Source organism: Chelonia mydas, chromosome 1 (genome assembly GCF_015237465.2).
Source record: "Chelonia mydas isolate rCheMyd1 chromosome 1, rCheMyd1.pri.v2, whole genome shotgun sequence".
Taxonomy (NCBI): Eukaryota; Metazoa; Chordata; order Testudines; family Cheloniidae; genus Chelonia; species Chelonia mydas.
In genome coordinates, this window is record NC_057849.1 from 346492297 (window position 1) to 346505067 (window position 12771).

Sequence of the window (12771 nt, forward strand, 5' to 3'; positions counted from 1 at the left end):
GTGGGGAGGGGCCCCCACAAAATCACATTCTCGTAAGAAAGCTGGAGAAATGGGGGCTTGGCGGAACTACTGTTAAATGGATACATAATTGGTTAAACAACCGCAAACAAAGAGTAACTATCAGTGGACTGATGACGGATTGGAGGGAGGTCTCAGGTGGGGTTCCCCACGCATCTGTTCTGGGGCCGGTGCTGGTTCACATCTTTATCAATGACCTCGATGTAGGACTAGCGAGCAAACCGATCAGATTTGCAGATGACACAAAGCTGGGGGTGTTGCAAACACTTTGGAGGGTAGAGCTAAAATTCAGAGGGATCTTGATAAACTGGAGAACTGGGCTTGAGACAACACAATGAAATTCAACCAAGACAAATGTAAGATGCCACCCTTAGGGAAGGAAATGCACAGATACAGATAACTGGATAACTGGCTTGGCAGCAGCACGGCTGAGCAGGATCTGGGAGTCGGGGTGGATCACAACCTCAGCACGAGTCAGCAACATGATGCTGTGGCAAAAAAGCAAATGCAATTTCAGGTTACATTAACCGAGGCCCAGCTTGCAAGTCACGGGAGGCGATAGTACTGCTCTGCTCAGCGCTGGTGAAGCCTCAGCTAGAGGACGGTGTCCAGTTTTGGTCACCAATGTCTAGAAAGGATGTAGAGAAATGGGAAAGGACCCAGAGGCGAGCAACAAAGATGATCAGAGAGATGGAACACCAGCCATACGTGCAAAGGCTGAAGGAATGGGGTATATTTAGTTTGGAAAAGAGGTGAACGGGAGGGGAGGATCCTGGGAACTCCAGGCCAGTCAGCCTCACTTCAGTCCCTGGAAATATCCTTTAGCAGGTCCTCAAGGAATCAAGTCTGAAGCACTTAGAGGAGAGGAAAGTGATCAGGAACAGTCAGCATGGATTCACCAAGGGCAAGTCACGCCTGACTAATCTAATTGCCTTCTATGATGAGATAACTGGCTCTATGGATGAGGGGAAAACAGTGGACGTGTTGTTCCTTGACTTTAGCAAAACATTTGACACCGTCTCCCATGGTAGTCTTGCCCACAAGTGAAAGAAGTATGGGCTGGATGAATGGACTATAAGGTGGATAGAAAGTTGGCTAGATTGTCGGGCTCAACGGGTAGTGATCAATGGCTCCATATCTAGTTGGCAGCTGGTATCAAGAGGAGGGCCCCAAGGGTCGGTTCTGGGGCTGGTTTTGTTCTATATCTTCATAAATGATCTGGAGGGTGGTGTGGATTACACCCTCGGCAAGTTTGCAGATGACGCTAAACTGGGAGGAGAGGTAGATATGCTGGAGGGTAGGGATAGGATACAGAGGGACCTAGACCCATTAGAGGATTGGGCCAAAATAAATCTGATGAGGTTCAACAAGGACAAGTGCAGAGTCCTGCACTTCTGACGGAAGAATCCCATGCACCGCTACAGGATGGGGACCGAATGGCTAGGCAGCAGTTCTGCAGAAAAGGACCTAGGGGTTACAGTGGACGAGAACCTGGATATGAGTCAGCAGTGTGCCCTTGTTGCCAGGAAGGCCAGTGGCATTTTGGGATGTATAAGTAGGGCCATTGCCAGCAGATTGAGGGACGTGATCGTTCCCCTCTATTCGACACTGGTAAGGCCTCATCTGGAGTACTGTGCCCAGTTTTGGGCCCCACACTACAAGAAGGATGTGGAAGAGTTGGAAAACGCCCAGCGGAGGGCAACAAAAATGATTAGGGGGCTAGAACACATGACTTATGAGGAGAGGCTGAGGGAGCTGGGATTGTTTAGTCTGCGGAAGAGAAGAATGAGGGGGAATTTGATAGCTGCTTTCAACTACCTGAAAGGGGGTTCCAAAGAGGATGGCTCTAGACTGTTCTCAGTGGTAGCAGATGACAGAACAAGGAGTAATGGTCTCAAGTTGCAGTGGGGGAGGTTTAGGTTGGATATTAGGAAAAACTTTTTCACTCGGAGGGTGGTGAAACACTGGAATGCGTTACCTAGGGAGGTGGTGGAATCTCCTTCCTTAGAAGTTTTTAAGGTCAGGCTTGACAAAGCCCTGGCTGGGATGATTTAATTGGGGATCGGTCCTGCTTTGAGCGCGGGGTTGGACTTGATGACCTCCCTTCCAACCCTGATACTCTATGATTCTATGATAGTGGTCTTCAGATACTTGAAATGCTGCCATAAAAAGAAGGAGAAAAGTTGTTTTCTCTTGCCACAGAGGGCAGGACAAGGGGTGATGGGTTCAAACTACAGCAGAGAAGATTTAGATTAAATCTCAGGAAAGACTTCTTAACTGTAAGAAAAGTAGGACAGTGTTCTATTGGGAGGTGTCATAAATTTACAGCTAAGGGTGACATAAGATCCCTCCTTTACCTGTAAGGGGTTAAGAAGCTCAAATAACCTGGTTGGCACCTGACCAAAAGGACCAATAAGGGAAAAAGATCCTTTCAAATCTATGGGGGGAGGTTTTGTTTGTGCTGTCTCCGGACAGAGAGCGGGACCAGGCAGGAAAAAACCTCTCCTAAAACCCTACCTGAAATGAGCATCTAAGATTACAAAAATTGTATGTAAAGCAAGGAAATGCGTTAGATTATCTTTTGTTTTAGCTTGTGAATTTTCCCTATGCTAAGAGGGAGGTTTATTCCTGTTTTTTGTAACCTTAAAGTTTTACCTAGAGGGGAATCCTCTGTATTTTAAATCTTATTACCTTGTAAAATTACCTTCCATCCTGATTTTACAGAGGTGCTTCTTTTACTTTTTTCTTTATAATAAAGTTCTGCTTTTAAGAACCTGATTGTTTTTTACTGTCGTAAAACCCCAAGGGTCTGGTCTGTGCTCACCTTGTTTACCTAATTGGTTGGTATATTACTCTCAAGCCTCCCCAGGAAAGGGAGTGAAGGGGCTTGGGGGGATATTTTGGGAAACAGGCACTCCAAGTGGTCCTTTTCCTGAATCTTTGTCTAAATCACTTGGTGGTGGCAGCGATACCATCCAAGGACAAGGAAGGATTTGTGCCTTGGGGAAGTTTTTAACCTAAGCTGGTAGAAATAAGCTTAGGGGGTCTTTCATGCGGGTCCCCACATCTGCACCCCAGAGTTCAGAATGGGGAGGGAACCCTGACAGGAGGTCGGGGAAGCTCCTTCCGTGGAGGTTTTCCAAAGGAGGCTGGAGCCATCTGTCCTGGGTGGGTTAGACACAACAGATCCTGCATCTTGGCAGGGGGTTAGCCTAGCTGACCCTTGTGATCACTTCTAACCCTGTGGGTCTATGTTTCCAAGCCCTGCACAAAGCCCGTGGTGCTTAGGAACTGCTAGACTCGACTAGGATTGGAGCAAGGAAACCTCTCCCCAAGTTCCACCTCTTCCAGCCCCCCCAGTCTGGGTTAGTGGACTCATACCTGCTGAGACCCCAGCTCCGCAATGGCCCCTTCTTTAGCCAAACCTCCTGGCATTAAGGAACCTAGGGGTCCACAGGCCTTGTCTACGTAGTCAGGTTTGTGGAGGCATGCAGACTTCACAGGGGCCATAACTGAACCAAGATTGGCAGTGGCAACGCTGGCTCCATCTGAAAGCAGTGCTGGTTGGCAGGTTTGGCTCTCCACACCCCTGTGGTCTAGCCCCAATGCAGTTCACATGCTTGGTGGAGAATACAAAGTTTTGTGTGCCAGAGGGACTGGGCATTTCCTTGGAAACTGAAATGGCAGGGAATTCCCAGCCCAGCCCGCTGGGGAAGATGGAGCTCGTTATCATAGAATCATAGAATATCAGGGTTGGAAGGGACCTCAGGAGGTCATCTAGTTCAACCCCCTGCTCGAAGCAGGACCAACCCCAACTAAATCAGCACAGCCAGGGCTTTGTCAAGCCTGACCTTAAAAACTTCTAAGGAAGGAGATTCCACCACCTCCCTAGGTAACGCATTCCAGTGCTTCACCACCGTCCTAGTGAAAATTTTTTTCCTAATATCCAACCTAAACCTCCCCCACTGCAACTTGAGACCATTACTCCTTGTTCTGTCATCTGCTACCACTGAGAACAGTCTAGAGCCATCCTCTTTGGAACCCCCTTTCAGGTAGTTGAAAGCAGCTATCAAATCCCCCCTCATTCTTCTCTTCCGCAGACTAAACAATCCCAGTTCCCTCAGCCTCTCCTCATAAGTCATGTGTTCCAGTCCCCTAATCATTTTTGTTGCCCTCCGCTGGACGTTTTCCAATTTTTCCACATCCATCTTGTAATGTGGGGCCCAAAACTGGACACCGTACTCCAGATGAGATCTCACCAATGTCGAATCGAGGGGAACGATCACGTCCCTCGATCTGCTGGCAATGTTCCTACTTATATAGCCCCAAATGCCACTGGCCCTCAAGGGCACGCTGTCGACTCATATCCAGGTTCTCGTCCACTGTAACCCCTAGGTCCTTTTCTGCAGAACTGCTGCCGAGCCATTCAGTCCCTAGTCTGTAGCGGTGCATTGGATTCTTCCGTCCTAAGTGCAGGACCCTGCACTTATCCTTATTGAACCTCATCAGATTTCTTTTGGCCCAATCCTCTAATTTGTCTAGGTCCCTCTGTATCCTATCCCTACCCTCCAGCGTATCTACCTTTCCTCCCAGGTTAGTGTCATCTGCAAACTTGCTGAGGATGCAATCCACGCCATCCTCCAGATCATTTATGAAGATATTGAACAAAACCGGCCCCAGGACCGACCCCTGGGGCACTCCGCTTGACACCGGCTGCCAACTAGACATGGAGCCATTGATCACTACCCGTTGAGCCCGACAATCTAGCCAGCTTTCTATGCACCTTATAGTCCATTCATCCAGCCCATACTTCTTTAACTTGCTGACAAGAATACTGTGGGAGACCATGTCAAAAGCTTTGCTAAAGTCAAGGAACAACACGTCCACTGCTTTCCCCTCATCCACAGAGCCAGTTATCTCGTCATAGAAGGCAATTAGATTAGTCAGGCATGACTTGCCCTTGGTGAATCCATGCTGATTGTTCCTGATCATTTTCCTCTCCTCTAAGTGCTTCAGAATTGATTCCTTGAGGACCTGCTCCAGGATTTTTCCAGGGACTGAGGTGAAGCTGACTGGCCTGTAGTTCGCAGGATCCTCCTTCTTCCCTTTTTTAAAGATGAGCACTACATTAGCCTTTTTCCAGTCGCCCGGGACCTCCCACATTTGCCAGGAGTTTTCAAAGATAATGGCCAATGGCTCTGCAATCACATCCGCGAATTCCTTTAGCACTCTCGGATGCAACTCGTCCGGCCCCATGGACTTGTGCACGTCTAGCTTTTCTAAATAGTCCCTAACCACCTCTTTCTCCACAGAGGGCTGGTCATCTACTCCCCATGTTGTGATGTCCAGCGCAGGAGTCTGGGAGCTGTCCTTGTTAGTGAAGACAGAGGCAAAAAAAGCATTGAGCACATTAGCTTTTTCCACATCCTCTGTCACTAGGTTGCCTCCCTCATTCAGTAAGGGGCCCACACTTTCCTTGGCTTTCTTCTTGTTGCCAACATACCTGAAGAAACCCTTCTTGGTACTCTTAACATCTCTTGCTAGCTGCAACTCCAGGTGTGATTTGGTCTTCCTGATTCTACTCCTGCATGCCCGAGCAATATTTTTAAACTCATCCCTAGTCATTTGTCCAATCTTCCACTTCTTGTAAGCTTCTTTTTTGTATTTAAGAGCAGCAAGGATTTCACTGTTAAGCCAAGCTGGTCGCCTGCCATATTTACTATTCTTTCTACACATTGGGATGGTTTGTCCCTGTAACCTCAATAAGGATTCTTTAAAATACAGCCAGCTCTCCTGGACTCCTTTCCCCATATGTTATTCTCCCAGGGGATCCTGCCCATCAGTTCCCCTGAGGTTGTCAAAGTCTGCTTTTCTGAAGTCCAGGGTCCGTATTCTGCTGCTCTCCTTTCTTCCTTGTGTCGGATCCTGAACTCGACCATCTCATGGTCACTGCCTCCCAGGTTTCCATCCACTTTTGCTTCCCCTACTAATTCTTCCCGGTTTGTGAGCAGCAGGTCAAGAAGAGCTCTGCCCCTAGTTGGTTCCTCCAGCACTTGCACCAGGAAATTGTCCCCTACGCTTTCCAGAAACTTTCTGGATTGTCTGTGCACCGCTGTATTGCTCTCCCAGCAGATATCAGGGTGATTGAAGTCTCCCATGAGAACCAGGGCCTGCGATCTAGTAACTTCCGTGAGTTGCTGCAAGAAAGCCTCGTCCACCTCATCCCCCTGGTCCGGTGGTCTATAGCAGACTCCCACCACCACATCACCCTTGTTGCTCACACTTATAAACTTAATCCAGAGACTCTCAGGTTTTTCTGCAGGGGAAAGGAACCAGCAAGGTTTAAAGGAGAACAAAATCGGACAAGAAAATGGCCAGTTGGAGCGTTCAGAAAGCCTGGGAATTCCCCTCTTGCTGTGTAGCTATGATTGAGTCATGTCAAAGCCAGGAGAGTCCATTCTGTGCTGGGTCTTCTCCTTCCACACCAGGTCTAGGAGCCTCTTGGGGCACGTCTACACTACAAAAACACACCGGAGCCTGGGTCTACAGGCTAACAGGGCTTGTGCTGCAGCACTAAAAATAGCTGCAGAGACGCGTCTACTCAGACTAGAGGGGGAGGGCGCGGAGGGCGGTGTCTGAAATCTGGCGAGGGGTGTGTGTCCTGCAGCCCAAGCTCCAACCCGAGGGGTATGTCTGCATGGCTATTTGCAGTGCCGTAGCGTGAGCGAGTTGACCCAGGCTCTGAGACTGGCTGCCATGGGGAGTTTTTTGTAGTATAGACATACCCACACAGGCCTTACGATGGGATTGGAGGAATTTCTAACCCTTTATTTTTCCATTGGATCTGGCAATGAATTGCTTGAATGCTGCCGATCCGCTCCATGGCTAGGCCCAGCTCTCCCTTCGCAGAGAACAGCTGGTGGACGTCAAACCCATACCAGTGCTGGAGAGCAGATGCCAAACTAGAATGACCCTTGTATGACACAGTACAGCTGGACACTGGGCTAGAACTACGGCCGGAGATGAGCTATAACCAGCTCGAGGATCCCGTTGGGCTGATCTGGTCTAGCCAATCCTACTGCAACCGCACAATGCTAAGCTGGATACAGGCTCGGTCTCCCTTGCCTAGGTCCCCTTTGCTCGGGCTGCTGGCTGGGTCTTCGGGCTCCTTAGGAGACGGGCAGGTGCTGCCCTAGCCCACAATGACCACAGCAACCCCCAGGGACATAGTGCAGCGGCCAAGAGGCATGTTCTGGGTGCACGTGACATGGCCCAGTCATGTGTCAGTGGGGAATTCGACACAGTTAATTGGCCATGATGACCACGAGGGTTTGAATCCCTTGCTTTGTTTCTAATTATCTGCCCTTTTCCATTTCCGCCTCTCTTGACTCTCTTTTAAAACTCCCTCACATGATTCTGGCACTGCCGGCCAGCCCTCATTGACCTCTGCAGGGATTAAAGGAGTTTTCTTGCGCCTTGAAACGAAAAGAATTTTTTCAGTAAGCCACAGATGCAGAGAGGGCCTGGTTTGGGAATGGATGTGCACCTGGCTGGGTGCAGATCAGGCATTCACCGAAACCCCGTATTCTGTTGTTAGCCGCTTTGTGCGTGCCAAGGTGTGATTTGCACATCCAAGTGAGGCACGTTTATTTGTGCCCATGTAACTGCACCTCAGCGTCCTCCCCAGAATGTTTAGGGCTGCAAAAACCATCAACCCCTTTCCCCCAGACTTCTCCCTCCCTCCCTGCTAGATTAGCCCTGTGAAAAGCACGTATGACAAAGGCCAGGCATCTGAGACACTTGTGACTGGGTCATTTCTGGGCTTGAGACGAACCACTGCTGGGTTTCCCGGGTGGGCGTAAGGAAACAAAAGGCCTTTTATTCGGTGGTTGCCCCCTTCAGGCAGGGCACCTGTAGCAGGCTTACTCTGGTATGTTCTCCCCTTCGGGCCTCTCCCTCCAAGCCTGACACCTACTGCAGGTGTAGGGGGCAGGGCTGATTCAGAGTCTAAAAGGTCAGACGGGACCTCTGTGATCACCTAGTCGGACTTATTGTCCTTAGCTTTGCTGGCCAGGGACTTAAGGACACTAAGGAGTTTCTGAAGTACGTTAGGCACAAAAAGAATCCTGACCACGGTATTGGGCCATTACCAGAAGGAAATGGCAGAATTATCAATAATAATGCAGAAAAGGCAGAAGTGTTCAATAAATATTTCTGTTCTGTATTCGGAACGGATGATATAGTCTCATCATGTGGTGGTGATAACACTCTTTCCATTCCACTGGTATCTCAGGAGGATGTTAAATAGCAGCTACTAAAGTCAGACATTTTTAAATCAGCAGGTCCAGATGAGTTGCATCCAGGAGTTTTAAAAGAGCTGGCTGAGGAGCTCACTGGACCATTAATGATGCTTTTAATAAGTCTTGGAGCACTGGGGAAGTTCCAGAACACTGGAAGAAAACTACTTTGTGCCAATATTAAAAAAGGGTAAATGGGATGACCCAGGTAATTAAAGTCTGACATTGATCCTGGGCAAGATAACGGAGCAGCTGATATGGGACTTGATTATAAAGAATTAAAGAAGGGTAATGTAATTAATGCAAATCAGCATGGGTTTATGGAAAATAGAGCCTGTCAGACTAACTTCATAGCGTTTTTTGATGAGATGGCGTGCGTGGCTGATAAAGGGAATGGTGTGGTTGTAACAGCCTTAGACTGCTGTAAAGTGTTTGACTGGGTACCGCATGGTCTGTGCTGTGCAGGAGGTCAGACTAGATCAGTGGTCCCCAACGCGGTGCCGCTGGGGGTTTTTGGGCGCCCGCAGGACACCCCGCCACCGAAATGCCGCCGCGAGCACAGCATTTCGGCGGCTGGTTCCACGGGGTGTCCGGCGCCCACCAGAGTCTTCTGGGAACAAGAAAGGTTGGGGACCACTGGACTAGATGATCACAGCGGTCTCTTCTGGCCTTGGAATCTAGGCTTTCCTGTGGCGCACACGTCACATTAGGATTTCCCTGAATTAATCCTGTTTGAACTAGAGCAGAGCTGCTAGAAAACCAGCCAAGCCTGATGTAGATTGCCCACGAGGGAGAATCCACCGCACCCTTGGGAAGTTGGTCCAACAGGCTCCATGTTAAAAGGTTACATCTGACTTCCAGTCTGGATTTGTCTTGCTTCAACTTCCAGCCATTGGATCCCATGGGACTTATCTCCGCAGACTGAGGAGCCTGTTAGCAAAGGTTTGTTCCCCACATCTTCTCTTTGTTGACTGAGCTCACAGCGGGCAGCTCACTAATCCTTTCCCGGCCAGCGTGGGGTTTGTATATCCCATCACAACCCTGAACCCCTTCAGTGAACCCACCTTCAGTATGAGAAAGAGTAAAGATAAATGTAGCTAGCCAGGAGGGGAGGCTGGCCTCACAGCGATAGACATCAAGGAAGGGAATACCTGTTCTGTTCCTTCCCGCTGGGGCACCCGGCACTGGCCACTGTCGGTAGACCGGATACTGGGTGAGATGGACCTTTGCTCTGACCCAGTCTGGCCACGCTTATGTTCTTATGAAAACTTCTATTGGCCAAACTCACTGCACTGCTGACAGTTATTGGTTGACAAGTCCTGGAAAAGCGGCGAGGTCCCAAAGGCAGAAGAGGGGCGTAGTGTCAGTTTTCACATCCGGCGCAGAAGAGGGATGCTGACCATTGCTGCCCAACAGGTCCGTAATTCAGCATCACCTCGACTGCAGTAGTGCCTAGAAGGCTAATTTCTTTCCCCAGGAAAATAACAGAACAAGTCTTGAGAGGAAATGAGCCGCTGATTGTGGGGCCATGCCCACTAAGCAGCCTGTGTTGGGGGCGAGGCTGCCAAGAGCACCAGCTGTCAGAAACTGGGCTGTTTTCCCTTCTTCCATACAACTGCAAACTCAGCAGGTGGGCGGGGGAGAGGTCGGTGTCACATTAGGATTTTGGGAAAGCCTTTGGTACCACATGTCACAGCAGCTGATTCTCCTAATGACACTGAACTTGGCTTGGAAATCAGACGGAGGGCCAGAGACCCGCAAGGCGCTGCAGCGACATTGCGACTGGTCGTCAGTGACATCTCCAGGAACAAACCAGGTGAAGAGAGAAGCTGCAGCGGACAGTGTATTGGAAGCATTGCTGAGGCGACCCCTCCTCCTCTCCCTGTGGGATTCCTGGGTCACGAAGTGTAAAAAGGACGTGCGAGTTCACAACAACATCACACTGACCATGGACCTTTTTCCGGCGTGAAAATGAACCATGGGAAATAGGTCAAGTTACTTTCAGCAATGAATCTTATGAAGAAGTGCCAGGGAACCACACAGAGAAACTGGCTTTGCCCCCGCAAAAGGCCCCGCTGATCTGGTTCACACGGGAAATCACACTCGGTCAAAACAGAAGATGTGGAGCCAGAAATGAATGCACCAAAATTGGTGTGGTGGCTTCGTTGGTGGACAAAATAACAAAGGTCTGAACTGTGCCGGCCACGTTTTCCCTTCTCGGGCCCCTTACAAAGAGATTTTGAAAAAAGAATCTCCTCTCCCATCCCAACTTTCACCCCAGCTCCTCCCGTCTGCTCTCCCTCCCTGGGCCCCCAGACAGAAGGAGCTGACCAGGCTGGAAGACATCCTTCCTGGGCAGGAGGAACTTTCTCTTTCACTGATAATCATCATATCGTCTTGACATCCAGGCCTCAACCCCTGCGTGGGGGCGGACCTTTCAGCCCCGCCCCTCACCCCACCGTCTTTCCTCTCCTCTCTCTCTCTCTTGGCTTTTCACCAAATCCAGAAATCCACGGCACTACATCAGTACGGCGACCACAACCCTGACCCGTCTATGGAGAAAAGACCCAACCAAAGGATGTCCTCGAGGGGAAGGTGAACCAGGGTCCAAGCACCAGGTGCTGTAATCAACCTGCCAGCCAAAGTGTCCATTCATGACTGACCAGCCAACCAGTGTTCCCAAGACATCAACAAAAGCCCTGTCCCCGCCACCTTTCCCATCCAATCTGATCTCCACCTGGAGACATGAATACCCATCACACCTTAAGACAGACATTAAATTCACCCTTTCCTTTTTGTCAAAGGAAGGTTGTTGCTTAAACAAAAGAGACTCTGATAGTTTCCTCCAAAAGGAAAGAGACTTGAATAGTTTTAATTACATTTGTTTTGCAGAATCACTAATTCCAGTTTCAGTACAAATAGTCTGGGGCATAAGGTAGTCAAATCTCATTCTGTTGGCAAGGGACGGAGAGAAAGGGAAGGCACATGTCCTTTGATTCATAAAAATCTACAGAATCATCATTTCAACAGTGTCACCCATTGTGGTGGGGGGGGGGGCTGCACTGTCCCACCCACCCCCAGCTCCCAGCTCCAGGGCCCCTGATTGGTAGAAATGTTGATAATACAATGGCATCGGAAACGGGTCAAGTTGGGTATCATTCGAAAGCCCCTTCTCCCACAAACACAGTGGTGACAGACCTAGGACAGTTAAGTATATAGATATTGACAGGGGCATGTGCAGAAATTTAACTTCAACACGAGAAGTAATTCTTCCGCTCTGCTCCGCACTGATATGGCCTCAGCTGGAGCATTGTGCCCAGTTCTGGGGTCCACATTTCAGGAAATATGGGGACAAATTGGAGAAAGTCCAGAGAACAACAATGATGAAAGGGCTAGAAAACATGAGCTCTGAGGGCAGATTGAAAAATCTGGGTTTGTTCAGTCTGGAGAAGAGAAGACGGAGCGGGGAGATGAGAACAGTTTTCAAGTACATAAAAGGTTGTTACAAGGAGGAGGGAGGAAAATGGTTCTCATTTAACCTCTGAGGACAGGACAAGAAGCAATGGGCGTAAATTGCAGCAAGGACGGTTTAAGTTGGACATTAGGAAAAACGTCCCAACTGTCAGGGTGGTTAAGCCCTGGAATAAATTGCCCAGAAAGGTTGTGGAATATCCATTACTGGAGATTTTTAAAAGCTGGTTAAACAAACACCTGTCAGGGATGGTCTAGATCAGTAGTCCCCTAACTTTTTACCTTGTCTCCTCCCCCCCATGTCCATGACCCTTGGGAGTGGGGACGCGGACAGGCATAAGGGGGCTGAGGTTGGGGCCACAGCTGGGGGTGGGAGTGGACTGTTGGTGGGGGGCTGAGATCTGCAGCTGCAGCCGGGAGCGGAGCCCTGGGTGTGGGTGGGGCAGGCAGCCAGGACCCTGGACACGGGGCTGGTGACCGGGAGCCAATCCCTGGGCATGGGGCCAGGAGCTGGGACCCCAGGCGCGGGACCGGCAGCCATGACTAGGAGCAGGACAGATCCCTGGGTACGGGGCAGGTAGCCAGGACTCCGGGTGTGGATCCCCAGCAGCGGGGCCAGCAGCTGGGGCTGGGGCCAGGAGTGGAGCTGGGCAGCGGTCCCTCCCCGCCCCCTGTGGGGGCTAGTCTGGGCAGCAGCCGCGCCCCCCCGAGCGTTACTCCACACCCCCCTGGGGGGGCGCACCCCACAGATTGAAGACCTCTGCTCTAGATAATATTGAGTCCTGCCATGAGTGCAGGGGACCAGACTAGATGACCTCTCGAGGTCCCTTCCAGTTCTGTGAGTCTATGAGTCTTTGGGTTTTGAAGGCTTCATGCAAGTCATGACGCAAAGTATCCATTCAGCTGATATCTCTGGCTAGCTCATCACCGAAGGCTGCTTTCATCATGATACGAATGAGCTCTGGGCCGTCAGACGTGACCGGGT